The sequence below is a fragment of the Crocodylus siamensis genome, chromosome 2 (genome assembly GCF_052110815.1).
Source record: "Crocodylus siamensis isolate JL-2025a chromosome 2, ASM5211081v1, whole genome shotgun sequence".
In the NCBI taxonomy this organism is placed as follows: Eukaryota; Metazoa; Chordata; order Crocodylia; family Crocodylidae; genus Crocodylus; species Crocodylus siamensis.
In genome coordinates, this window is record NC_143396.1 from 19,474,289 (window position 1) to 19,500,935 (window position 26,647).

Genomic DNA, 26,647 nt, shown 5'->3' on the forward strand with positions numbered 1-26,647 from the left:
AGAGCTGGGAACTAGAGTGGTCCTCAGCTCCATCCCTCCCTATATCCCCAATTAGGCCCTGCTCCTCCAGCTCCAAACCCTGGAGAGAGTTATCTCCCCGGTGGTGGCCCTCTTACTGGGGTGCTAAGACCCTGGAAAGAGTGCACCTGGTGGAAGCCATCACCAGATTGTAATCCAGCTGGTGGTGGGAGCATGGCTGGAGGCTGAGGGGTGCCTGGTAATTCCTTACTGGGGGCCCTGATGAAGACTTTCTATACACTGGGGGACCTGCGGTGCTTCCACTGCCGTGACCTGGGGCACTCACATCATGAGTGCCCCATGGGCCAAGCAGGAAAGATATCTGTGGGTCCCACTGGGAAAAGGGGTGCCCCTACCATTGGTGCCCCACCCTCTTCAGGCCCCCCCTGGCACCGCAGCCACAACTACAAGCAGGGCACCTGTGAGCTCAAGGGACTTCGCCCCCCAACCAAATCTAGTGGAGTCCCAGGGAGGGCACCAGCAACCGGGGGGAGAGAGGGAGCAGGGTCTCCCTACCCCTAGTCATGCCCCCATCATGGCTGCCTCCCCACATCAACCCTCACCTTCTCTTGCTGGACCCTGTCCACTTAAGGACTACCCCATGGCTGAATGGATGCAGGTTCCCTCCAGGCATAAAGGCAAGAGGAAGCCTGGGCACAGCTGGAGCCCTCTGACTTGAAGGACTCATCTCCCCTTTCCAAGACCAGCACACAGGGCCAGAGGGGAAGAGTGACCCAGCCTCCAGGGGCCTCCCCAGCTGTGCCTGAAACCCCACCCCCGAGAAAGATCAAACAGGTGATCGCCACAGAGGAGGTTTCGGGGCTGCTAGATAGTCCCGAACAGGAGCCCATGGGGGAAGCCCTTCATTCTGTTGGCCAAGGCCTACCCCCTGAAACCACAGGTGTCAAGGCTGAGGCCTGCACAAAGGAAGGCCTGGTGGCAAAGCCTCCTCCCTCTGATCTAGGGGATTCAGAAGCCCCAGGGGCTCACCCCAGTGAGTTCTGAGGGAGGAGGTACCCTTTCCCGGGACCCCGAGGCAGATGCCAGAGCCACCCTGGTGCCCAGTGGGTCTCTTCCCTCCCCTTCCCAGGAAGACCTCACCTCCAGCCTGCCCCATAGTCCTTCACTAGAGGGGATCACGGTGGGGGTCCCCTAATCAATAAGCTGATCTCATCGGGGACCCTGCACAGACTGTGCAGGGCTTCAGCTCTACCCCATCATTTTGTGAAGGAGCCCCACCCCCACCCTTACCCCAACCCCTGTTCCAGGGGGTACAGAGCTCTCCCAGTCCCAACCAGAGTTCGGGGTCTTAGTGGACCGGAGGGTTCCGATGGTGCTGGAAGAGCCCTCTGAGCTTCAGGACCAGAAGGAAGGCACCTGAGAACCAGGAGGCTCCATGGAGCCTACAGACCTCTTGGTCCCAGTGGTCCCCAGGGATGAGCTACTTGCGTTTGTTGACCATGACTATACCCACCAGTCTGCCAGCAAGATGCAGCTAGCTTTGGATTGCTGGGGAGATTTTGACAGCGTGCTTGCCACTGCGAGGGCGCTGGCGAGGGAAGGCAGGAGGCTCAAAAGCTGCAATGTCTGGATCTATAGGCTGGCCTGCAGTTTTATAGATGCCCTCTATGCATATGGGAGGGCACTATGTCAACCGGCGGGCCCCACACCGGATGTTAAGATGCGTGAGGCCCCTGCTAAACCATCTACTCCACTTGCCCTAGCCATGAGGTCATTTAAGATTGTGACCCTCAACATCCACAGCTGCAGGAAGGGTCTCAGGAGGAGCCGGGTGTTCTCCTTCCTTCAGGAGGGGGGTTACTCCATGGTACTCTTGCAGGAGAGCCTGACGACTACAGCTGATGAACCAAATTGGCAGCTGGAGTGGGGAGGTAGAGTCTTTTTTAGTCACCTCTCAACCACCTCATCTGGGGTGGGCACCCTATTCTCCCTGGGCCTAGAGCTGGAGGTTTTCCAGGATGTTGAGGTGGTGCCGGGCTGCCTGCTACACCTCCAGGTCCAGGTACAAGGGCTGGTCCTGAACCTTCTGAATGCGTATGCCCCTGCAAAGGACCCGGTGTTGGTGTATTTTGTCTGCCAGGTGGCCACATGCATCGGCATCCTCAACCCTTGTGAGTTTCTGGTCTTTGGCAGTGACTTTAAAGTCACCCTAGATGCGCAAGACCGGTCAGGCAAGGAGTGGAACCAGGCTGCTGTGGGCGTCCTCGGAGAGATCCTGGTGGATGTCTCACCCCACTGAGCCCCCTGCCTTCACTTATGTGAGAGTGGGGAAGGAGCAGGCATGCCACTTCTGGTTAGACCGAGTTTATATCACTTTGCCTGGGCCCACTCCTCTGGCATCCAGCCAACCCCTTTCAGCGATCACCACCTTGTCTGGGCCCAGGCCACACTGGAGCCTGGGCATGCGGGGTCAGCCTACCGGCATTTCAATGCCAGCCTGCTGGAGGACATAGGCTTCAGAGAGGCTTTCCGGGAGTTCTGGCTGGCCTGGTGGCAGCTTTCCCCTCAGCTCAGAGATGGTGGGATGTGGGGAAGTTACGCATCCAGCTTTTTTGTCACAGCTACGCTAGGCGGCACACCCAGCAGAGGGAGGCGGTCCGGGAGCAGCTCAAGCAGGAAGTGCTAGAGCTGAAGAGTGCCTGGCCACTGACCCAACAAACCCGTCCCTCTGCAGAGTGTCGGGGGAGGCTGGAAGAGATTCATGTGCCCGCAGTGCATTTGTCCTCTCACTCATCCAGCTCCTTTGGGAGATGCACCACAGCTCTCCCTTCTCCTGCACCCTGGAGAGGAGGCAGGGGGCCAAAAAGTACATCACCTACCTTCTGATGGGTGACGGTACCCCCCTCATGGATCCAGGCAAGGTGCACCAACACACACGGGCCTTCTACGAAGAGCTCTCCTCCCTGGATCCGACTGATTCCGAAGCCTGTCAGACCCTGTGGGAGGGACTCCCACAGGTCAGCGTGGGTGACCGGAACCAGCTGGAAGGTCCTCTCGCTCTGGCTGAGTTTTCAGCCACACTCTGCCTGCTGCCTGGCAACAAGGCTCTGGGCGTTGACGGCCTGACCTTTGAGTTCTACCAGGCTTTCTGGGATTTCCTCAGCTTGGACCTTGCTGCAGTCTGGGCCGAATCTGAGGGAAATGGAGAGGTCCCCCTGTTGTGCTGGAGGGCTGTACTGACCCTACTGCTGAAGAAGGAAGATCCCTGTGACCTAAGGAATTAGCATCCCATGTCCCTCCTCTGCAAAGGCCATATCGCTGTGCCCGCAGTCCGTGCTGATAGATGTAATCCATCCCACAGGATGGATTACACTGTGCCCAGACATTCCATTTTTGACAACCTGTACCTGGTTCGGGACCTCCTGGAGCTAGCGCACCAGGAGGGCCTATCTTTCGCCCTCCTATCTCTGGATGAGGAGAAGGCGTTTGACAGAGTGGATCATAGGTATCTCACAGGCACGTTGCGGGCCTTTGGCTTTGGGCCCCGCTTTGTGTGGGCTCTAGGTGCTGTACGCCTCTGCAGAAGCTCAACTGGACCCTGATGGAGCCCATCCTGTTCAGGAGGGGTGCGTCAAGGCTTCCCGCTGCCAGGCCATCTGTACGCCTTGGCCCTGGAGCCCTTCCTTGTTCTCCTGTGGAAGCAGATGGCAGGGTTGATGCTCTGGGAGCCAGCAGTGCAGCTGGTCCTGTCAGCATATGCTGATGACATACTTCTCCTGGTTCAGGACTTGAGTGACCTGGTGTGGGTGGAGGCCTGTCAGGCATTGTACTCAATGGCCTCCTCTGCCCGAGTCAACTGGGTCAAGAGCTTTGGCCTGGTGGTGGGTGATGGGTGACAGGTGGGCTCACTGCCACCTACGTTCCATGGGATCCACTGGGGCATGGGCTCACTGCTCTACTTGGGGGGGCCTACCTATCCCCCACAGACCCCTCCCTGCCAGAGAACCAGTACTAGCTGGAGGCAAGGGTGGTGGAGTGGCTCCGGGCAAGGGCAGGGCTCCTGCGATGTCTCTCCCTGTGTGGGAGAGTGCTGGTGCTGAACCAGCTGGTCCTATCCATGCTCTGGACTGTGGGGGCTGCTTTCTTTTCACTTGTCCGTGCACATTTCTGGGCAGAGCACCGATGGGAGGCGTCCACCGGCTCCTTGGATTCCTTTAAGGACCGGTGGGTGAGGCCCAGGGGGCTCTGCTTGGTGTCCCCCTCAGGCACAGTTATTTTCATGTTTTGACCCTTTGACCAACACGACACTCCTATCCTGTTTTTTGCCTTTTTTGTACCAAGAATTCTGTTGTATCTTTCACCCATTGGCCCCACACAGTAGGGGCTATTAGTTAGCCAAGTGGGCCTTAGAGCCCATGATATTTGAAGGATATAAATAGACAGGAGCTTCTGGGGCCTGGCCAACTGGTATCTGGGGACACTAGCTCCTTGTGTCAGTTAGACTCCTGCAGCAGCATCCCAAATCCATTTTTTTTTAAATATCCCAAAATCCATGTTGTTCCACATATAGAATAAAACACTCTCTCTATATACACATATATGTATAATAGAGATCATTTGAGTATTGCTTTTATTGATATATTTACAATGTTAAAACAATTTGGAAGCCTACTAGTGTCTGTATCATAATAATAAAATAAATTCTAAATATCTAGATGTGTGCTTTTGGTTTTGTTCTCACATGATGGGGGATTTGCAGGAGGGGGGTGGGTGGATGTGGGGGGGTGAGGGTCAGTGTGGGGACCTTGCAGGGGGGTTGCTCAGGAGGGGTGTGTCCCCTGGCCTCTACAGGGTGCAGCCCCTCCCCCACAGCACATGGACTGCCCCCCCTCCAGCCCCACCCTGGAGGGCCACAGCCCCCCCGCACAGGGCCCACAACTTACCCCCTGCAGCAGCAGTGGGAGTGGGGCGCTCAGAGCCTGCTGCTGCCCACCCCCCATGTGGCATGGTGTGGCCTGAGCAGCTCAGAGCCAGGACTGCCTGTGCTGCTCATCAGGGACCGGTGCCACTCACAGGTGTCACCTGGGGACCAGCGCCACTTGTGGGGACCATGTGTTCTGCCAAGCCAGGCCCTGTCAGCACTGGGGCGGCTCGCACCTCCAGGCTGGGCCGGTTCTAAGGTAGCAGGACCCAGTGCAGCGTGCAGGGACAGTGTGCCGAGCAAAGCCGGCCTCTGCCAGCACTGGGGCCGCTCACAACTCCAGGCCAGGCTGGTTCCATGGCAGTAGAACCTGCTCGGCACGCTGTCCCTGCATGCTGTGCTGGGTCCTGCCTCCAGCAGCAGCACTACTTGCCTTACAGTGCCTGCATGGAGGAGGCTCGCAGAGGGACCCAGCCCAGTGCGGCTTGCTAGTTCAGCTTTGTATTGAAGTGGGACACACAGCTCCGGGAGGCACAGCTGATTGGGTCAGGTTGGACTGGCGTAGTGCATTTTCCATGAGGCTCAGGTGCACCTAAGCCTCATGGAAAATGTACCCTGCTGGCCCAATCCAGCCCAGGCCACACAGCTAGCATGCATTTGCACAGGAGCTGTCTCCTGGAGCTGCATGTCCCACTACTCTGCAAAGCCGGGCTAGCGAACCGTGCCTGGCTGGGCTGGATCAGGTCCTGCCACACACCACCAGCTCTGTCACAGTCGCCATGCACTGCTGGCTCTGTGCTCCAGCCGCTCACCACTCCTGCCACCCCCAGCCCCGCACACCCCTGGGGACAGCTTTGGCTGCCATACCCACGCGGCAGCAGGCAAGCGAGGCTGTGGCTCTGCTGCAGGCACAGCGGGCGGCAGTGCGGCGCTGTGTGACCCAGGCTCCATACATAATGGATCTGGCCTAGCCTGTCCAAAAGTATGCACTAGCGGGCCAAACTGGGTCTGTTCAGCATGTACAGAGCCCAGGTCTCACAGCACTGGGTCGCTGTCCACTGTGCCTACAGCAGAGCCACAGCCATGCTGCCTGCTATCACCGGTGCCATAGGGGCTGGGTTGAGGGGCAAGCATGTGGCAGCCCCCACTCAAGCCCCCCCACGTATCCACCCACTGGGACATTTCCTCCCAGCCTCCACTCCCCACAACCCCCTGTCATCCACCCGCCACTTCTCATAGCCCCTGACAACCCCCGCCACAACCGACAACCCCCCCTCAATATCCCCCTGCCACTCCTCACACCCACCCATGCCCACCCACACTCATAAACCCCCCACCCCACATCCCTAACTTACCTTTGACAGTGCCAGCGGCAACAGGAGCACCACAGACATATTCTGGCCATAAACCAGAGCATCTCTCCTGGAGGACCAACTCCAGGTTGCCTCCAGGCATGGTCTGGGACTGTGCCTTGCCTCGCTATTCTGTGATGTGTTTTGTTTTGTTTTGTTTTTATTATTCCTGGATATCCGGGAGTTGAATTTTGCCCCAGGGAATGCTTTTTTCATAAATTTCGTAGACATTAGGGGCTTGAAGGGACCTTGTGAGATCATTGAATCCAGCTCCCACTGCCATAGGCAGGAAGTCTGCAGGGATCAAATGGTTCCAGCAAGATAAGCGTTTCACTCATCCTCCTCTGAACACCCTGCTTCTGTTCTCCTTGACCCTCGCCCCATTTCACTATATTTACAGACAGGCAATTCCAGGACTTTTACAGTATGAGGAACAGGTGTTTTGTTTTCCTATTTTAGCAGATACACCAGTAAACTTCACTGTTCCCGCACGTGAGGCTTGCAGCCTTACAAAGGGGTTTGAGACACTGCAAGATGCACGTGCATACTCGTCTGGATGCACCCTTAGACTTTTTGGGGAACACCTCCTGATGCAGCTTTAATTCCTTTTATGAAGCCTTCAGTTCTGTTTTTGGATCTTGCTTTAACTCCTTTTGTAAGGTCTCTGTCTGTTTAAAGTCTTACCTTCACTTCCTTCTGGACATTTTTAATTTTTATAAACATGTCATCTTGTTTCAGCTGGAATACCAGCTCACAATTTTTCTCCTTGGTCCCAACTCTGTCACTAGTGTTACACCTTTGACCTGAAGTGCTAGCCAAACTTTGGGCTCATTTCAGATAAAAAAAGAAATTGGTGCTGGATCCAGGTATCTTTGAAACAATTCGGTTTGTAACAGTGTAGATAATCCTGCTTTCTTGAACACAGAAGGAATTATTTTATACAAGAAAGGACACTTTCCCAGCTCACAGACTGAAAGCTGTTCACCTTGCACCGTTGTTCAAAAGCCCACTTCTTGCTTCTTCCAGAGTCACACATCAGTGTTGGTTTAGTGCTGAAGCTTCCTTCTCTACCTGTTCCTGAGCTCAGTCTCTCCTTCACTTGAGCTCTCTCTGCTCCATGGATATCCCTGCCCCCAAAACAACACTTTATACGCCTATCCAGGTCACTCACATTTCTGAACAGACTTGAATCCTTTGGTTTAGGTAGAAACATCTATAACTATCACATAGAACTCTCTTAAGTGGTAGCTGAACCTCCAATTTCAGCAAGGTTTAACCCATTTAATTGGAGTGCTCTTGAGGATCCTATGGCACATTGGTTTTGTGTAAAGTACTCACCAGCTGCCACATTTGTCCAACAACAGGAAGATGATTTCATTAAGCTCATTTAATCAATTTTATTTAGAGGGTTGTTCATGAATTAATAAAAGTTAATGTTTCTAAACTCAAGGTCAGAAGTGTTTCTTATCCAAACCAATCTTCTTAACTTGAAACAAAATTCATTAATGATTAGCTTGTAGCTATCAAAACAGAGACCCATAAAAGTGCCGGAAAAAATGCAGTTAACTATATGATTTAGAATAGAGGTGAGCAATGTTTTCTAACAGCTTTTTTGATTAGCGGTTCTCAAACTCTGACAGATTGCGCACCAGTTTAAAATGATAGAGCCTTAAGTACCACCAGCAAGTTTTTCAGTTCAACCTTAAGTATAATATAACTTTTGTCATATAAAGTAATTATAATAAATCTGTTAATTTGTACCACTGACAGGTTTTCTGCATACCACTGATGGTACCTGTACCACAAATTGGGAACCACTGCTATAGATAATAATAGCACATGATATTTCTAAATATAGTGGAGTCTAGTTTTACAGTAACATTGAATTTGGGAACAACTCCTATTAGACAATCATTTTAATATCTGCCTACCTCTGCCTTTGCTGTCTTTGTGAGAATTTGTAAAATAAGGGTTCAGATAAGTGAAAAGGGATAGTTGCTCATAGGAGCTGACATATCAGCCTGCACTGAGACACAGGGTAGAGATAGTAACACACTCATTATGTTAATAACTTAACTGTCACAGGATCAAGGAGATGTCCTATGACTAATATAGGGTTAAGGAGCTGCCAATCACCAGTGGCAGTTCAGGTGCTGGTTGCTGCAGCAACCAGATAGGTCAGGTGACCAGAAGGGGGCAAGGCCAGGCCTTTATAAACTGCCCAGGCCGGAGCCAGAGTAGCAGTTCCCTTCGGGCAGGGGCAGGGGAGCTGAGTGGCCTGAGTTGGTGGTGGCAGCCTTACCTTGCTGACCAGCTGCAATGATGCTAGGGAGGAGAGAGCCCTGAAGAGAGGTACGGTGGAAGACCTGCTGGGGGCTGGGAGTTTGCATTACGAGCGGGAAGGCTCTTTGTTGGTTTTGTTACAGCTGTTTGGGCTCAGTTTGTGTTATGGTTACACCGGAGGACCGGGTGAGGCTGTAGGGGTGTGAGGAGGCCTCACGGGGGCTCCCCAGTAGCTTGTGGGTTCCCGGTGCCCAGCAGGGGCACAGTGCGTAGTGCCACTGTGGGCACAGCACGAGGAGTGCCAGAAAGGTGCTCGAGGTGTGGGGTTGTAGCCCCAGCCATGGGAGGCGCGGCACAAGGCCCCAGAGTGGGGCGGGAGGCACGGCACAAGGCCCCAGAGCGGGGCGGGAGGTGGAAGAGCCGCAAGACAGGCCCAGTGGGGCGAGGCCTGGGGCAAGGCAAGCCCAGAGGTGCTGGTAGCGGGGTGCAGGTTGCAGCAGCAGCCCAGAGGCGCCGGTAAAAGGGCGACAGGCACGTGACCAACCCGGGGCACTGGTAAAGGGAGTGACAGTAGCAATAGGCCCAGGCGGTGCGGAGACGGGTGCCGGGGCGTGACAAGCCCCGGGGCGCCAGGCAGGTGACCAGCCCGGGGGTGCCTGAGGGGCACCAGGGCAGGACGAGCCCAAGGGGCGCCAGAGAGGGCGTCGGAGGGCAAGGACAGAATAAACATTCAGGAACAGCTGCGAGGCTTGGGGCGTGCTAACGGGGAGGTTTGGAGGCACGCATTTGCCCATAAGGCTGGGGGTGTTGGGGGCACCCCACGTGGAACAGAGATAATCCCAGCGAGGTGTCAAGGTGGAAGTAGGCAGCCTCCCATAACTGAACTTAAGAACAAAGACATGGCAGGCGAGTAGAGGGTGCCAGACCACCTAAATTGACATGGCAGGGGGCGCTAGTGGGCTCACGGCCACTCGCAGGCCCCACTCCGTGACGTTAACAAATGGTGCAATATTTATCAACAGGTATTTTGATTAGAAATAAATAAAATGGGATGTAACAGGAAAGAACTTACAAGAGAGTAAAAACTTTGCATGACCTGTTTCAATACAAATAGCGTTATATCAAGCTTCAGTTAGGAAATGATCACTCTATGATGAAGGGATGTTTATTTACAGTTAATGAATGGGTGCTATATATAATATAATGCAATAGAAGGCAAATGACAGTATGATAGCATTACTGTAATGTAATTTTACCCTAAATCTGACCATGTTACAGAAAGGGCCGTAGGGTGCAAAAGTTAAGTCCCTCTGTTCCAGGTTAAGCTAGCTGTCCCATTAGAGTTCCAAGAAAGCATTTGATTGGCTCCAAGTCTTCTCTTCGACAGTGATCATCCCCTGCTGGAATTCACCATCCAGCACAAGGTGGCAAAGACCTACAGCAAGGCAGCAGCCCTAGATTTCAGGAGGGCGGACTTCAATGAGCTAAGGAGAATAGTCGGGGAAGCACTGGGGTCCCGGAGGGGAGGGGAGACGGGTGTCCAAGAAGAGCGGATGCTCCTTAAAGAGATGATCCTCCAAGCCCAAAGGGAAGTAATCCCAACACGGATCAAAGGGAGCAGGAGGGCGCAAAAGCCCCCGTGGCTCACCAAAAGCATCTGGGAATGTCTCCTAGCTAAAAGGGGGGCGCACACCCAATGGAAGGGAAGGGCCATCACCAGGGAGGATTATACTGCAGTTCCTTGGGGATGCAGGCAGTCAAGAAGGCCAAGGCAGAGATGGAACTGGGACTAGCTTCCTGGATCAAAGACAACAGGAAGTCCTTTTTTAAATACATAAGGGACAAAAAGAAGGTTCCGGGTAACATGGGGCCCCTGCAAGACATGCTAGGAAATTTGGTCGTCACACCAGAAGACAAAGCTAACCTGTTTAACGACTCCTTTGCCTCCATTTTCCTGAGCAGGGACTGGAACAGCCACCCCCCCGGTCCCCCCCTTAAGCCCCAGGGGAGGCACACCTAGTGAGAAACTAGTTAGGGAACTTCTGGAGGGACTAGATGTATTGAAATCAGCTGGTCCGGACAATCTCCACCCTAGAGTACTGAAGGAATTGGCTGAGGTCATTGCGGAACCCCTGGCACAGCTTTACGAGCACTCATGGTGTTCTGGTGTGGTGCCAGAGGACTGGAAGAGGGCCAATGTGGTTCCCATCTTCAAAAAGGGGAGGAAGGAAGACGTGGGAAACTATATAGGCCAGTTAGTCTTACCTTAATCCTGGATAAGCTTTTTGAAAGAATTATTCTGGAACATGTCCACGAGGGGCCAGCAGGGGAGATTATGCTTAGGGGCAACCAACACGGATTCATTAGAGGCAGGTCCTGTCAGACCAACCTGGTGGCCTTCTACGACCAGATCACCAGATCACCAAATCCTTAGATGCAGGGGTAGCAGTGTACATAGTCTTCCTAGACTTTTGGAAGACCTTCAGCACTGTCTCTGACCCCATTCTCATTAAAAAACTGGGGGACAATTGGACCTAGACAGGTTACAGGGGTGGGTGGATGAGAATAGGATGAGACTCAACACTGACAAGTGCAAGGTGATACACCTGGGGAGGAACAACTAGCACCATACCAGGCTGGGGAACTCCCTTATTGTCAGTACAGAGGCAGAAAAGGATCTTGGAGTCATCATTGATGCCAAGATGAACATGCGCCGACAGTGTGGGCATGCAGTCAGGAAGGCCAACCACACCTTGTCAAGCATCCACAGATGCATCTCAGGCAGATGCAAGGAGGTGATACTTCCCCTTTGTGGCACTGGTCAGGCCGCAGCTGGAGTACTGCGTCCAGTTCTGGGTGCCACACTTCAGGAGGGATGTGGACAACATGGAGAAGGTCTAGAGGAGGGCCACTCGTATGATCAGAAGGCAGCAGGGCAGGCCCTATGAGGAGAGGCTATGGGACCTGAACCTATTCAGCCTCCACAAGAGAAGGCTGAGGGGGTGGATCTAGTGGCCTGTTACAAACTAGTCAGAGGGGACCAGCAGGCATTGGGGGAGTCCCTGTTCCCCAAGCACTACCAGGAGTGACTAGGAATAACGGTCACAAGCTGGCAGAGGGTAGATTTAGGCTAGATATCAGGAAGCACTACTTCAGGGTCAGGGCGGCTAGGATCTGGACCAACTTCCAAGAGAAGTGGTGCTGGCTCCTAGCCTGGAGGTCTTTAAGAGGAGGCTAGATGAACACCTTGCTGGGCTCATTTGACCCCAGTACAGGCATGAGGCACCCTGGGGAGGCAGCCAGAGCTTGGTAGGTGGACGGGCGCAGTGAGGTGGGCAGCTCAGTGCAGGAACACCCCCAGCCATGAGGTCATTGCTAAAACAATAGAGAGATTAAGCCCCAACCCTGTTACCTGTCCCCAGGCACCTATGCCAGGTTGACGGACAGGTGAGGAAGCAATGCCCAAAGAAAAAAAAAAAACTGGTAAAAGAAGAACAGAGAGGAGGCTGGGATAGAAATCTTCCACACTCCCTATGTGGCCTGTGGGCCCAAATAATTGCCCATCCCTGTGCTAGGACCTTTAACCACTATACTGAGCTGCCCTAGCACTCTATGGCAGTAGGAATCCCAAAGATAATACCCTCAGATATATAGTTTTCATTCTGGTTCTTTGTGCATCTATATGTGCACTTTAATGAGCATTAGCCTATTTTGATGCTCATTAATACATCATGTAAAAAAATGTGCTTTTAATGCATATTAAAATAGACTAATGCACATTAAGCATCACTTTAAAAGTGTTCACTTCAGTTAATGCACATTAAACCAGGCTAATGTGAATTTTCCTAGTACCTCGCAATGTGGAGGGCATTTTTAGACATTGATGCACTGGATCTCCAACATGTCTCAGGGTGAAAAAGTATGTGCATAAATGCCCAGAGGTACTAGGTTTAATGTGCATTAACTAAAGCACATTAATGCATATGTAGACATGCCCACTGAGATATGGTAATTGATGGAAAGCAATTTGAGGGAGGCACATTAATTGAGTATGGGAATTAAATTTAGGAACTGCCAATTTCTCTGTCTCTTTAAACTAATACTTGTGCTGCCTTCATTTATTTTATATTTTTGTTACAATAGCGCTTGGGACTAAGATTGAGAGCCATTATGCTAGGCACTGTATGAGAATATAGTGGATAGATAGCTCCTGCCCTGAAAAGTCCTACAGTTTTGACTTTGTCAGTACTTGACAGTCTTCTTTGCCAGCTTTTGTGTACAAATACCCTTCGTCAGGCTGAGGAAGTATCTGCAGTTGGTCTGTGCTCTTCCATCCATCCAGGAAGAGCACAGACCAACTGCTGATGCTTCCTCAGCCTGACGAAGAGTATTAGTACCAAAAAGCTGGCAAAGAAGAATTTTTCCAACTATTTGAGTTGGTCTAATAAAAGATACCAGTTTTTCCCAAAGAACTTTTCTGCCTACGTCCTTAAACCAACATAGCTACAACCTATGCCCATGGAATAACGTTGTAACTTATTCCTCCTTTTATCACACCATTAATTGATTGCACTTTTAGGATGACCACTTAGGGCATAATTAACTAGTTAATCATGCCTTAAATGTAATGTGTAGATGGGGCCTCAGAAGGCTGGCTGAGTCATATTCATACAGTGGATGTTGCTAGCATTCTGTGGTTTAACAAGTTTATACTCTGTTGCTCATAGATAAAACATTTTGCCACAACAGGACATTTTATCTCACCGTCTAAAGCTCTGCAGATGACCATTAGCTAGCACAATGCATTTAGAAAGTGAAACGATCTTTCTGCTGACATTTATTTCCTGTGAACTATCCAAGAAGTGTCTCAAAATAAAACAATAACTGTAAATTTGACAGATGATGACCTCAAACGCACAGCTTGTTCCAGTAGGCAGCTCCCAGATACATTCAGAATTATGTGCTTCTTGTAAACTTGAAAGAAGTAGAAGTTGAAAGGTCCCTCTTTTATGGAAATAAAAATACCCAAATGGTTGATTAAGCTTTCCTATGACAATGACCAAGGCACTGGTGACATACTTGTTCCTTCTGCTCTTTAGCTACAGCATGTTGTAAGATTCTCTTTAGGAGGATGCTTTGTGGTTGCAATGTGCCGGATATGCCACTTGAATGTTCCTATGCACCTTTAGGACAAATAGGTGCCTAGGAGTGCAGAGTGTTAGACCTAGTGACTTGGGAGGCCCCTTCCCATCCTATTTTCTTATGACAAGGAAGGTATGTTTTAAGCATTATTGATTTTTCATAAGTCTCATGTCAATAGAAGACAAAGAATGGGATTTCAAAAAGTAGGGAAGGTCAAATAATCTAGATTTTTGGCATTTACACGGTACTTGTCAGTTGTAAATCCAAAAGCACATTACAGAAACAGGTAAGAATTCTTACTGCATTTTATAGTGACAAACTGAAGCACAGACACACAATGAAAACTGTCTAAGGTTCCTGATAATAACAACAAAAGTAATGAAAACTAATGTTTCACAAATTCCATATTAGTTACAAAGGTTTCTTCAGTTGAGGAGACAGATGTAAGGCTTTGTTTATAAACCAAACAAAAAGTTTTTGGCAGATCATTCAAATATGTGGGACAATTTTACAAACATAGTTTCAGATAACAGGTCAGAAACCTTTTACCAACTCTTATTAACATACACATCAGCCCTGTTCCCTCTAAGGTGTAGCAGTCCATGAGCATGCTGCTTCCGTCCCGGCTTCCCCTTTTGGTGCACATTTCTTCAGAAACCATAGGTGCCTGAGGGGCACCCTGCATAGAGCCCTATAAGGGTCAGGGAACCTGGGGCTGTAGTGGAGGGTGATCAGCCTTGTCTGGGGTCAGGGACTCCAGGAGACTGGGATGGATGGAGAGGAGCCTTTCCTGGGCCAGGGACCCCAGGGGGCATGGACAATGTGTGGAACAGGGCCAGGGGCCTGGAGCCCAAAGGGGTGCTGTGCTCCATATGGCGCCGAGCCCAGCCCATTCCCCCTGGGACAATGGGATCCACTGCCACGCTCATCAGTGGGAGGGCCCCGGACCCAGCCAGTGTACACAGCTTCCGGGCAAGGCAGCTGCCGCTGCTGCAGGTTGCAGCCAGAGCCCGCGCCAGACCCCGGCTCCAGCCCCCGCCTTGCGTCACCTCACCTCGGGGAGCGAGGTATGTGTCCCTCACCGGCCCTGGTGCCTCCACTGTGCTCCACACCCAGCTCCTCTCCGGGAAGCAACAATGTCATAGTGGGAAAATAGTTTCCTCCCACTCTGCCCAGAGCAGGCACAGGAAAGGGGAACCCCCGTCCATCTCTGCTGCTGAGCTCAGCCCCAGGTAACGGCAGGAACAGTTGTGGTGCTTCCCCACCCCCGGGATAGCAGGGAAGTCAAGTAGGGGAGGGAAGAAGGAAAGGATGGAGTGAGAGCATGCCCTTGAGCAGGAAGGGGAAGGGAGGGTGGATTTTCACATGCTTTATGGTTTTAAAATGTCCCCAGAGGTTCCCAGGATGCAGTACAATCCAAAACGGGCACAGCCATACACTGCACCAGCTCTGGATCTGCCCCTGCATCTGCCTCTTTGGGCACTGACATGTCAAAAGCAGAAGTCAGCTGCCACTTAACCCCTAGGCACCATGCTGTCTCCCTGCAGAGCCTGGAACTGCTGCTGAGTAAATAATCCCTGCCCACTTGCTCCTGTTCTGCACATGCCCAAACCCAGCAGGTAAGCAGCGTATATCATTTTAAATGGTCCTAACCATGCCTCAGCACAGTTTGCAGACTTTTCCAAGGCATTAAGATAGTGCTTCTTGATCCAATAAATACGGATTTATACAAAATAAACAGTTCTATCAGGCATGAATGGAAGAAATGCACCCCAAACTACTCAGTAGCCTTGTGTTTAGGGGCTGTACCTGAAATACAGCTTTGAGTCCCTGCTCCAAATCCAGGAGAGCAAAGACTTGAACTCCAGTAAGTGGTTGGTAATAGAATCTGTTGATCTGCACTTCAGGCAGGGTTTCTGTAGGTAATCTGTAATTAGGGACTAATTGCTCAAGTCCCTGGGAGGGCCTGGTCTGGATGGCCTGTTATGCAGGTTGGAGGTTAAATAAAGCAGTGCAGTCCTCTCTCTGTGGTTGAATTTGGAGTTGCTGTTGGAACTTGATTGGAGGAGTTCAATTTCACTTCCAAAGGCTAAAAATCAATGTTTTTTTTTTAAGTATTTATTTAGATTGTATTGATTTAAATTTGTAGGATTGTACAAAATTATGAGGATTTTTTTAAATTGTTATCAATTTAATGTTTCAGTATAGTGCAAAATTTGGGGTGGGGGCAGACAATTTAGTAATGACAGTATACTGTTAAAAGCTTTATAAAAATAACATGTCAAAGTATTCTAATATTATAAAAGCTTAAGTCTCTCTGTCTGTCTTTCTGCCTGTAACGCTTTATTCATGCTCTGATTGGCTGACAAACAGTCCATCAGAGTATGAACAAGCATTCCAGCAGGAGCTGGCGGCGGTGAAGCACTGCCATGATGGTGGGGACGGGGTGGTGGGGTGGTGAGACTAGCACAGCTGGAGAAGGGCCAGGAATAGAGTGTAGGGCCAGATGGGTCTGAGGGACAGATGATGATAAGGTAGCCCTGCTCCCTGGAGGCTGTGGCAATGAAGCGGACAGAACAGGTGACGATGGAACAGTGGGGGGTGAGGCCACTGGAGCTGGCCTCGCCCCCTCTCTTACTCCTTGCAGGTGATGGCAGTGGTGGCACAGGGGGAAGTGGGGTCAGGATGCCAGGGGGGTGGGGCAAGGCCAACAGCGCTGGCCTCAGCCCGCTCCTCCCCATTTCTGTCATTGCTGTCTGCGGGGCCCAGCGTAGGACAATGTGACAGCAGTGGGGGGAAAAACAGCACGCCATGGCGGTGGGGGGAGGGGAGGAGTGGGCCCAGGCCTGATTGGGGGGAGAGGGGGGAGGACCGAACCTGAGGGTGGGGAGAAGCTGGGCTACCACAGCAGAGGGAGCAGCAGGCCTGGGCTGACCTGGCGGGAGAGATGGCAGGAGTGGGCTTGGAGCTGATGTTGGGGAGGAGTGGGACTGGGCCCGAAGTGGGGAAAAGCCAGCCTGCTGCAGTGGTGAGGGGGAGCAGTGGGCCTCACCTGACACGGCCCAACGCAGCAGCAGCTGGGGGTGGGGAGGAGTGGGCCTACTCCCCACCTCAGGCCAGTCCCACTCCTTCCTTTCTTCCCTCCTTCCCCGTGTTGGTTCCGAGCCCGCTCCTCCCATCCCCACCACCGCCTGGAGCACATGTATAAACAGCTAATGATTTGAAATAGCCACTTAAGTCCAGGAGAGAGTTCATGGTTGCAGTTCCTGAGGAAAAAAAAAGTAGATGCGTCTGACTAGGTGTCACAAGGTTGGGGGTCCAGGGGTGGCTATGATGCCTCCTGGTAGCTCCACAACTATGCCCACTCTGCCCATAGAGTGCCTTCCTGCCTCATCTGCTACACTTGATAGACATATGATCAATAAGGAGGCTGCCCTGGTCTTACTATAATGACCACCCAGATTATGGTCATGGACTTGTGGGCTAATTGCATGGCTCCGTACCTCCCCTACATCATGTCCCATGCCTCACAGATGGCATCCTTTATACACGTGCAAATAACTACTGACACAGCCGCTGACTGGGCCTTCTGATCCCTCAGTCTCTCAGCGCCACACTGGTTGCCAGAACCCTCAGTCCTCTCCTATGGCCCTTCTCTAGGCCCTCAGACCCCTCAGTCTCTCCCAACCACTTCTTAGGCTATTAGGCCCCTCAGTCTTTCTCTCAGCCCCTCTCCAGACTGTCAGCTCCATTCTGGTCCCTTGTCCTTCAGACCCTTCTGGCTCTGTGTTCTATTCAGACTTCAACCAATTGCTGACACAGCCCCTCACTGGGCCTTCCAGCCCCTCAGCCTCTCAGCTCCACTTCAGTTGCCAGACCCCTCCATCTCTCCTCCAGCCCCTTTGTGGGCCCTCATACCCCTCAGTCTCACTCAACCACTTGAACTACTAGGGCCCTCAATCTTTCTCCCAGCCCCTCTCCAAACTGTCAGCTTCTCTCTGGTCCCTTGTCTCTCAGACCTATCTGGCCCTGCACTCTATTCCTGGCCCCACACTGGGCTGCTGGACCCTTCTGGTCCTACCCTACTTGCTGGGCCTCATCATAGGTCTCAAGCATCTTGGTGGGCCTCACAACTCCAGGCCTTGGACCCCTCTGGCCCTGCCCTCTATTCCCTGGCCCCTCACTGGGCTTCTGGACCCACATAGTCCCAATCTTCTGTGGCCCCTCACAGGGCCACTGGACCTATATGGTCTTCCCTGCCAAATGCTTTTTTTGTTGGGGCATGCTCCCCAAGCCTTCCCCCTCCATGGGGTCACCCACAAGGCAGTGGGAGCCAAGGCCTTCTGAAACCCCACCCTCACCTTTCCATGGAGTGGACCATGCATGGCACTTCTTGGAAACTACTTGCCACAGGCAGCCCCACCACACTTGCCAGCCCTTAATACAGTGGCTGTATTAGATTTCTATTTCTTTGTTAATTTGTGCAGATACAGTGCATGTGCTCAGGACTCAGCAGACAAGAAATATTGGGACACAAGTTGAACCAAAGCATGCAAGTGAGAAGATGTTAAAGTTAATAACAGCTCAGGCTGACAAGCAGCCTTTTTGTGGTTATGTTCTTAACCAGAACATTTGTGTTTAACCTTTGCTGTGTGAGACTCCACAAATATTTTTCTCAAGTTTATCTAAAACAAAACCCACCCTTCATAGAAACAAGGGCCAGAATATCAGATATTTGCTTCTCCTTTGCCTTTTGGGTGACTTACACTTAACTACAGAGTTTATTTCTCTCCTGACAAAGACCATGTATCAAATTTGGTTTTACTTTTGATATTTCATTTGCATCTGTAAGGGAGCATGATTACTGATTGAGTACTCCATTAAAAGAACACGTAAGAAAACTTGAAATACTTCATCCACTTTGGAGAATGGTCTTCTCCTTTGTATCTTTTACATAGCACATTTTTGGGAAGAATTCTAAAGGCTGCAATTATATCTGAATTTAGTGACTGTAACTGAATTTTATGGTGAATTAATATGGAAAGGCTTTTGTTGGTAGGCCATCAGTTCAAATCCAGTGCAGATCAATAATATACCCTGCACAAAAAATACAAGAATATTTGGCACCTTTTGTTTAGCAGTGTCACTGTAATGCCAATTGTTGTGAAAACACCACAAGACTTGGGATTTCTAAGTCAGGGAGGGAGGGAGTGGGGCAGGAGCAGGGGCTGGGGTGAATGGGGCCCCGGGGCCAGGGTGGATCGTCCAGAGATGGGAGGGGCACAGCTCCATGCAGCTGCATGCACCCCCAGAGGAGACATGGGAGGCATGTGCCCCCATAGAGCCGAGGCAGGCTGCCTGCTGCGTGCCTGGGGCTCTGTGATCTGCTGCCTTTGCTCTGGGAGCTCAGTCGCATGATGCCATTGCCACCCACTGATAGGGCAGGGGATGTGGGGCACGTTGGCTGTGCACCCCAGCCCCTGCTCCTGCCCCCTCCCTCACCATGGGGGCCTCGATCTGCGCCCCCGGCCCCTTTCCCTCCACTTAACAGCTCTCTGTGTCTCTGTGCGTCTGCTCCTCACTCCCAAGCTGCAGCCCCCCAGCCCTGCTGCTGCCTCTCACTCTGACCCACAGTACCATGCATCCTGCCAGGGCATGCCCAGATCCCCACTCCCCGGGCTCCAAACTCCCCCTGCCCCACTCACCCACAGCACCCCATACCTTCACAAGTAACTCCCCCTCCCCCTCCACACACACACTTAAAAAATAGCATCTCATGATCTACATGCCAATCTCTTGATTTTTTTTTTTTTTTTTTTTTTAAGAGTTTATCTCATGATTTTTAGCCAGGTGGGTTTGGCAATACTGGTGTCAACAGAAAGATTAAAGACAGCTAGGCTGAACTGTTTCATAACCTGTAGAACGGAATTTTCTAAGTCAGAGCTGAGCCAACAAGTGTGGGGAAATGTGCACTGTGTTTGGTCAAATTGTTTCTCAGTGTTCTCCAGGCATCATTCATAAGTACCGAATTTGAGAGGGAGGAAAAGATCACCAAATCCTGTACACACAAATAACACATGTATTTTTTGTAATACTTGCAGTGCAATCCTGCCTCTTCAGTAGTATTTTATTGGCTATCACTATCAGGGTTATTGCAAGAAACATGGAGTCGTCATTTTCAGATAAAAATAGTTGTAATTTGTGACGGAACAGCAAATGTAATATTTGCATTACAAAAGGAGGCTGGGTTCACTGGAATGGATGGCTGTGTGAAGCCAAGCCTCCATGGGAGGGATAGTACAATCCCCAAACATCACTGATCCCTGACTCTCCTTAGCCTCTAAAGGCATTTCCCCTGTTTATAGAATGTGCATCCCATGTAATGGATCAATTTGAAAAGATATTGCCCCAAAAGAAACATACTGAAACTTTGTATCAGAACAGTTTTCAGGGTCTGCAAAATCAAAGATGGCTGCTGCTGGAGGAAGCAGAACAGGCAAAGCAGAGAAGTAGAAAGACAAAACAGTCCCTTTGACCAGGGAGGACTTTAGTGAGTCAGTCTCAGAAATCAGAATTTTAAAATACTCTGTGGAGTTTAAGTTTGATAAAACAAAAGTGGGAACTGGGGGACGTGGAGATAAAGGAGGAAAACCTACAATCAGTACTAAATCTTCAAATCAACTTTAAGATGATTAAAAAAAAACAAAAGAAAAGGATCTGGCAGAGAAAAATAAGATTATAGAAAATCACAAGAGAAGAAATAATATAAGAATAAGAGGATTCCCAGAACGTGTGGAGAAGGGAGATCTAGCAAAATGTTTACAGCTGGTATTCCATTCTTTTCTGCAGGTAAAAATAAAAGCAACTGTCCTTGTAGGCAGAGAAATTTCTGATCCTACTCTGGAAGAATAATAAAATACAAGTGTTTCAAGATTTATCATAGGCAACATGAAGGAACAAAGTGAAATTATAGCACCTCTCAGAGAAGCAAATATAAGATGCAGATGGGGTTTTCTTTTCAATTTTATCTTTACACATCAGGAACAGCAGCACATTATTGTGAGTGTGTTCTTTTAGGGCACACAACAAGATGTTACAGATTCGTCTTCCCTCGTTTCGGTGTCAATCTCGCCTGCCATGACTTTGATGGGAGTCATTAAAGGGGGACACCACATGAGAGAAGTGCTCACTTAGTTTTAATAACGAGCATCAGCAATGCCCACTCACAAAAAGTGTAATTCAGATAGCTGCCATCTGTAGATCCCTCAGCCGGCTCTTCGTACAAGTTCCCGATTCACTTATCAGTCCCACAATGAACACTCACTGGGTGGGCATTTGTAAGCCCACGCTGCTTATCAATTCACAGCAACAAAGTCCTGGTCACAGATCCGGATGGAGCTGCAGTCGTCCAGCTGAATCCGCAGTTCGTCTTCCAGTGGGCTGGATGCCGGACACTTGCCGCTTCAACAAGAAATTCTTTAGAAATTCACGTCTAAAGCCTCAGCTCCTCTTCAAGCACTTGGTCACTGTTAGCAAGTAATGGACACTTCACCAAAGTCCATAGCATGTATTTAGCATCTTGGATAGGCAAACAGTCAATATGTCGCGCAGTTCCATGGGTCAGACAGAAAGTTCTCAACAAAATGGGTGCTTTTCCCAAACATTCCCGTAACAGGGCAGTGTCTTCCTGTTACAATTATAAAAGAGAAAAAAGGTCTTAAAATCTTTGAGGAACTAAACTTAATGGAAAGTACCCTGGAATCTCAGCCTGAGGTTGACACTGACTTCAAGAAGCAACACCTTAATACTGAATGGCAAACTGCTCAGCCCAGGAGAAAAAAAAACAAAAGGAGACATAGAGAAGTCACAAAACAGGGCTATTCAAGAAGATTTGAGTGGGACTTAGTAATAGTATGAGGAAGAAGAAAAGAAAAAATGGAAGGGGGAATATCATGGAGGGGAGATAAAATAGCAACATTTACAACGGAAATGATTAGGAAAATGGGGAAGTACTGGGATGGGGTGGGGGAGAGGCCTGACATACGGCTCTGCACAATTCCCTCCATGAATAGGGACCACTTTAATTTAGTTCCAGTGGAGGGAAAAGCAGGCTCCCCGCAGCCTTGCTAGACCCAGTCACAGGCATTTTTCAGGGTGTGCTTTCCCATGCCTCTGACTGGCTGAGGGAGTCTGCCATGGGGCTGATTACCATTGAACAGCAGCACACCACAGCAGCTGACCAGCTGTTCATCAGCTGTTTTGCAAGCATCTGTATGAAGAGTGCTTGGAGGAAACTGCTTTGCTTCATCTGTGGCAGCATTTTCTTTGCTACATGGGGCATCTTCACACTGCTTTTGCTCATCTTTTCAGCTTGCACAGTGCAAAATGCTGAAATTGTAGAATTTTAGGGGTGGAAGGGACTTCAAGGGGTCATCTAGTCCATCCCTGTGCTCAAAGTAGGACCAGCCCCAACTACATCATCCCACTCAAGGCTTTGCTTAGCTGGCTGGATGTGTAGTAAGCGGGATGAGGTTGGGAGCAGGGAGGAAGGGTTTCCCCCTGCCAAGTGCCTGCCCCCATAGCTAGGTGTGGGGCAGAGGTTTCCCCTGGCCTAGACCAGGGTCTCCTGAGCCCTGCTTTACTCTGCTGCTATACCAGAGAGGAAAGGAATTCCCCCCCTCCCCTTTTCCACGCAGTGGGGTAGAGCAGGGCTCCAGAGACCTCTGCTGGGTGCATCCCCCACAGCTGGGTGTGGGGCACAGGGTCCCCCTGCCATAGGGTCTTCCCCCTGCCTAGCTCAGGTCCCCAAGCCATTTCTGCTCTGGCACTTGGAGAAGGAGAGGGGGAAATTCCAAACCAAAGAGTGGCTTGGGAGAGACGTGCTGGATGGGGAGAAGTCCCTGTAGTAGGAGCACCCTTCACCCTAGGCCTGGCTTTGGAAGCAGGCACCCAGCATGTCTATGTCTGCAGCACCTGCTCCACTCTGGGCATGGCTTTTAAATTCCCCACCAAAGTGGGGAATTGAACAACTGATTGGATGACCCCCCCCCCCCCCACCCAGCAGGGGTTCAGACTGTACTGCCTCTAGAAACATGGGGCTTCCACAGTACTTCCAAGGCTCTGCTGCCTTTCTTCTCTGTGCTTCAGGTAAGATTTTTTTTTTAACTTTTCCCTCCATCCTCCCTGCCATTTCAGGCTATTTACAGCCAAATATCAGTTTTCTGGGGCTTCAGGGGAAACACTAAATGTTAGGCTTTCTCCTAAAGCCTGAATTACAGTGATCCCAATCCATGAAACAGTATCTGACAAACTATAATGCAGTGCATGATTCAACTAAGCTGGGAGTCAGGAAGGTGTTCACTACTCAAGGTGTGGAGGGATTAAATATTCCTTTCTGTATGAGAGTTAGGATAAATCTCCACATTAGAATCTTGTCACCTCAGTTCCTGAAAAATCATGGAGCAGATCCTCATGGAGTCAATTTCTAAGCTCTAGGAGGAGGAGAAGGTTATTAGGAACAGTCAGTATGGATTCAACAGTGGTAAATCATGCCTGACCAACCTGAGTGTCTTATATGATGAGATGACTGGCTCTGTGGATGTGGGGGAACTAGTAGACATGATATACCTTGACTTCAACAAGGTTTTTGATATGGTCTCCCACAACATTTTTGCATGTAAGCTAAGGAAAGGTGGGCTGGATGAATGGACTGTAAGGTGGTGTGAGGGGTCCATCCGCTGACCGACCGTCTCACTGGTGAGAGGGGAGTGTGTCATCCTCACTGCGCTCACACCAGTCTCGCCTGCCATGACTTTGATGGTAACCTAGGGGTTCATAATTGTGGCGCATGCAGTCCGGAACCGGCACTCCGTCTCTGCGGGGTCCAGGGGTCCTGAGGGCTCCTCCTCCCCTACACCCTCGCCCGATCCTCCGGGTAAGTGGCCACCTCTCAGGGCGGACCACTCGTCAGGGCGCTAGCCCCAATAATGTTTGTAAAGGAAAAGAAAAATACAAAGTCCAACAAAAGTTCCTGGCCGGGTTCACCAGGGTCAGGGTTTGTTTGGCCCCTCGGCTGTCCCCCCCGATATCCCTTATCAGCTGCGGGCTGACCTTCCTGGATCCGGGCTGGGATCTTCCGCCCTCTCCCAGAGGCCTCCTTCCGCCCCTTAGTCCTCCCAAGGATCACAGGCGCGGTGGTTTCCCCCGCCTGTGATTGCCCCTATATTACAGTACTTACGGTACCCGGCTCCTCCCGGGTGCCGCCGCTTCCCGCAGCGTTAAGCCGCTCATCTCTCCACTGCCGGTCGGCTGGGCCTCCTTACTGCGCCGGGGCTTGCCCCTGCCCCAGAAGGTCCTGCCTCGTCGCCAGGTGGCTCGCACCCGCTCCAGGGTGTATCCCCCAACGCTGGCTTTTCCCCCGCTCACCTCCGGATCCGCCACTTCTGTCTCCGCATCCGCCGCTCCTGCCTCCGCATCCGCCGGGGCCCTCCCCTGGCCCGCCGGGCTCCTTTTATCTGTCTGGGTAGGTCTCGACCCGGGTACTTCCGGGTTCCTGGAAGGGGGAAACTTGAGTGCCTGGCTTTCCGCCCGGACCCGGAAGTCGGGCCGGTTTCCGTCAGCGTTGCCCTCGCCCGGCACCTTCTTCACCCCCTCACAGGTGGCTAAAACCCTGGCTGGATTGTTGGGCTTAAAGGGTAGCAAGCAATTACTCAATTTTGGCAGCCAGTATCAAGAGGAGTGCCCCAGGGGTTGGTCCTAGGGCTAGTTTTGTTCAATATCTTCATCAGTGACAGATGGGATGGAATGCACCTCAGCAAGTTTGCAGGTGACACCAAGCTGGGGAAGTAGTTGATACGGTGGAGGTAGCGCTAGGATTCCAAGGGACCTAGGCAAATTGGACGACTGGACCCCCAAAAAATCTCATATAACATTCAATAAGAAAAAGTGCGAAGTCCTGCACTTAGGAAGGAACAATCCCATGCACAGGTAAAGACTGGGGACAAAGCAGAAAAGGACCTAGGGGTTACAGTGAACAATAAGCTGCATTTGAACCAACAGTGTGCACTTCTTATGAAGAAGGCTAACGGCATACTGGGCTGTATTAGTAAGAGTGTTGCCAGCAGATCAAAGGAAGTGATTATTCCCCTCTATTTAGCACTGGTGAGCCCACATCTGGAGTACTGTGTCCAGTTTTGGGTCCTCCACTATAGAAGGGATGTAGAGGAATTGGAGAGCATCCAGTAGAAGGCAATAAAAATGGTTAGAGGGCCGAGAAACATGAATTACGAGGGAGCTGCTCTTGTTGAGCCTGGAGAAGAGAAGACTGAGAGGGGACTTAATAACAGCCTTCAATTACCTGAAGAGGATGGAGCTAGACTGTTATCAGTGATGGCAGATGACAGAATGAGGAGCAATGGCCTCAAGTTGCAGCACGGGAAGTTTAAGTTAGATATTAGGAACAACTTTCTAGGCGGGTAGTCAAGTACTGGAACGGGTTACCCAGAGAAGTTGTGGAATCTGCATCTTTGGAGGTTTCATAGTTTCATAGTTTCTAGGGTCGGAAGGGACCTGAGCAGATCATCTAGTCCGACCCCCCGCTGTGGCAGGAAATAATACTGGGGTCAAACGACCCCAGCAAGATGTTCATCCAACCTCCTCTTAAAAACCCCCAGGGTAGGAGCCAGCACCACTTCTCTTGGAAGTTGGTTCCAAGGTTTTTAAGACCCAGCTACACAAAGCCTTTGCTGGGATGATCTAGTTGGGGATGGTCCTGCTTTGAGCAGGGGGTTGAACTAGATGACCTTCTGAGGTCCCTTCTAACCCTGATTTTCTGTGATTTTCATAAAAGGGGTAAAGAGTACAAAATTAAGGATTGGTTAGGGATCCAAAAGGGAGGGAAATTGGATTGGGTAAAAATGGCAGGGAGTGGAGCCTTTAGGACTTAAGTAAATTTTAAGGTGAAAGAAGACACAGGAACTAAGACAGTATTGCTGGTATATTAAATAGACCAAAAGTAACCTAGCTATGCTTTATTTCATAAGCTCAGGGCTCATACACTGGAGGCAAAAGAGGAAGAGAGGAAGGTAGATGTACTAGTCAACTGCAGAATGACTATGAGCCACCAGTGTGATGTGGCTGTGTGTGTTATTTTTAGTAGGAACAACAAAGTATTAGTATCATTGTACTGGGCATTAATATGATCTTCTTTGGAGTACTGTATATAGTACTTGTCAGCAATCTTACAAACAAATAATTTAAATAGGAATAGGTACAAACCAAGAAATACAGGTCTCCATTCCCCTACACATCTGATTGTGAAAAGAGATTAAAAAAAGCATATTGCTTCTGTTGCAGCAGCTAGGTTCTTCAGGCCCCCTCCACATGTGCCAATACATACATAATTGGATCTAATATAGGATCCACACAATCATGGTCCTCCCATGACACACATTCATGGTAGGAGGTGTGATTATGGGATTGCACATTAGATTCAGTTGTGCCTTTTTGCTGGTGCAGGCAACCTCTGGCCCAGGGCTCTCACCTGCCGTTCATAGAATCATAGAAGTAGGGTTGGAAGGGACCTTGTAGATCTTCAACTCCAACCCCCCACCTGGGCAGGAGAAAAAACTGGGCTCAAATGATTCCAGCCAGGTAGGCATCAAGCCTCCTCTTAAAGACCCCCAGGATAGGAGCCAGCACCACTTCCCATGGAAGTTGGTTCCAGATCCTAGCCACCCTGAAACACAATGGCCCCTTTCCACTGCAAAAAAATGTGCTTCTTGTTAGCTCACTTACCCCAAGTCACCTCAGCTGGGACTTGAACCTTGATCTTCCACATAGCCAGCTGGAACACTACCACACAACCACCACTGGTGGCACAAGCAGCTCTGTGTGCTACCCCTGCTGCATGCACTACATGGGCTCCTGCACTGGTAAGAAGAAGGCTCCCATGGATGGGAGCCCCCTTTGC

The 26,647-nt window shown here is 50.6% G+C and overlaps 2 long non-coding RNA genes across 2 annotated transcripts in view; one reads left to right on the top strand and one right to left on the bottom strand.

Moving 5' to 3' along the window:
• The window catches only part of LOC149870031 (uncharacterized), a 71,203-nt gene that overhangs the window by 4,913 nt on the left and 39,643 nt on the right, over positions 1 to 26,647 (top strand). The gene's annotated exons all lie outside the window — the stretch shown is intronic.
• LOC149870032 (uncharacterized) lies at positions 20,852 to 26,541 on the bottom strand. The gene is made up of 2 exons (XR_016440416.1): positions 23,915 to 26,541; positions 20,852 to 21,364 (listed from the first exon to the last, which is right to left on the bottom strand). It is a non-coding gene; the product is annotated as an uncharacterized LOC149870032 (long non-coding RNA).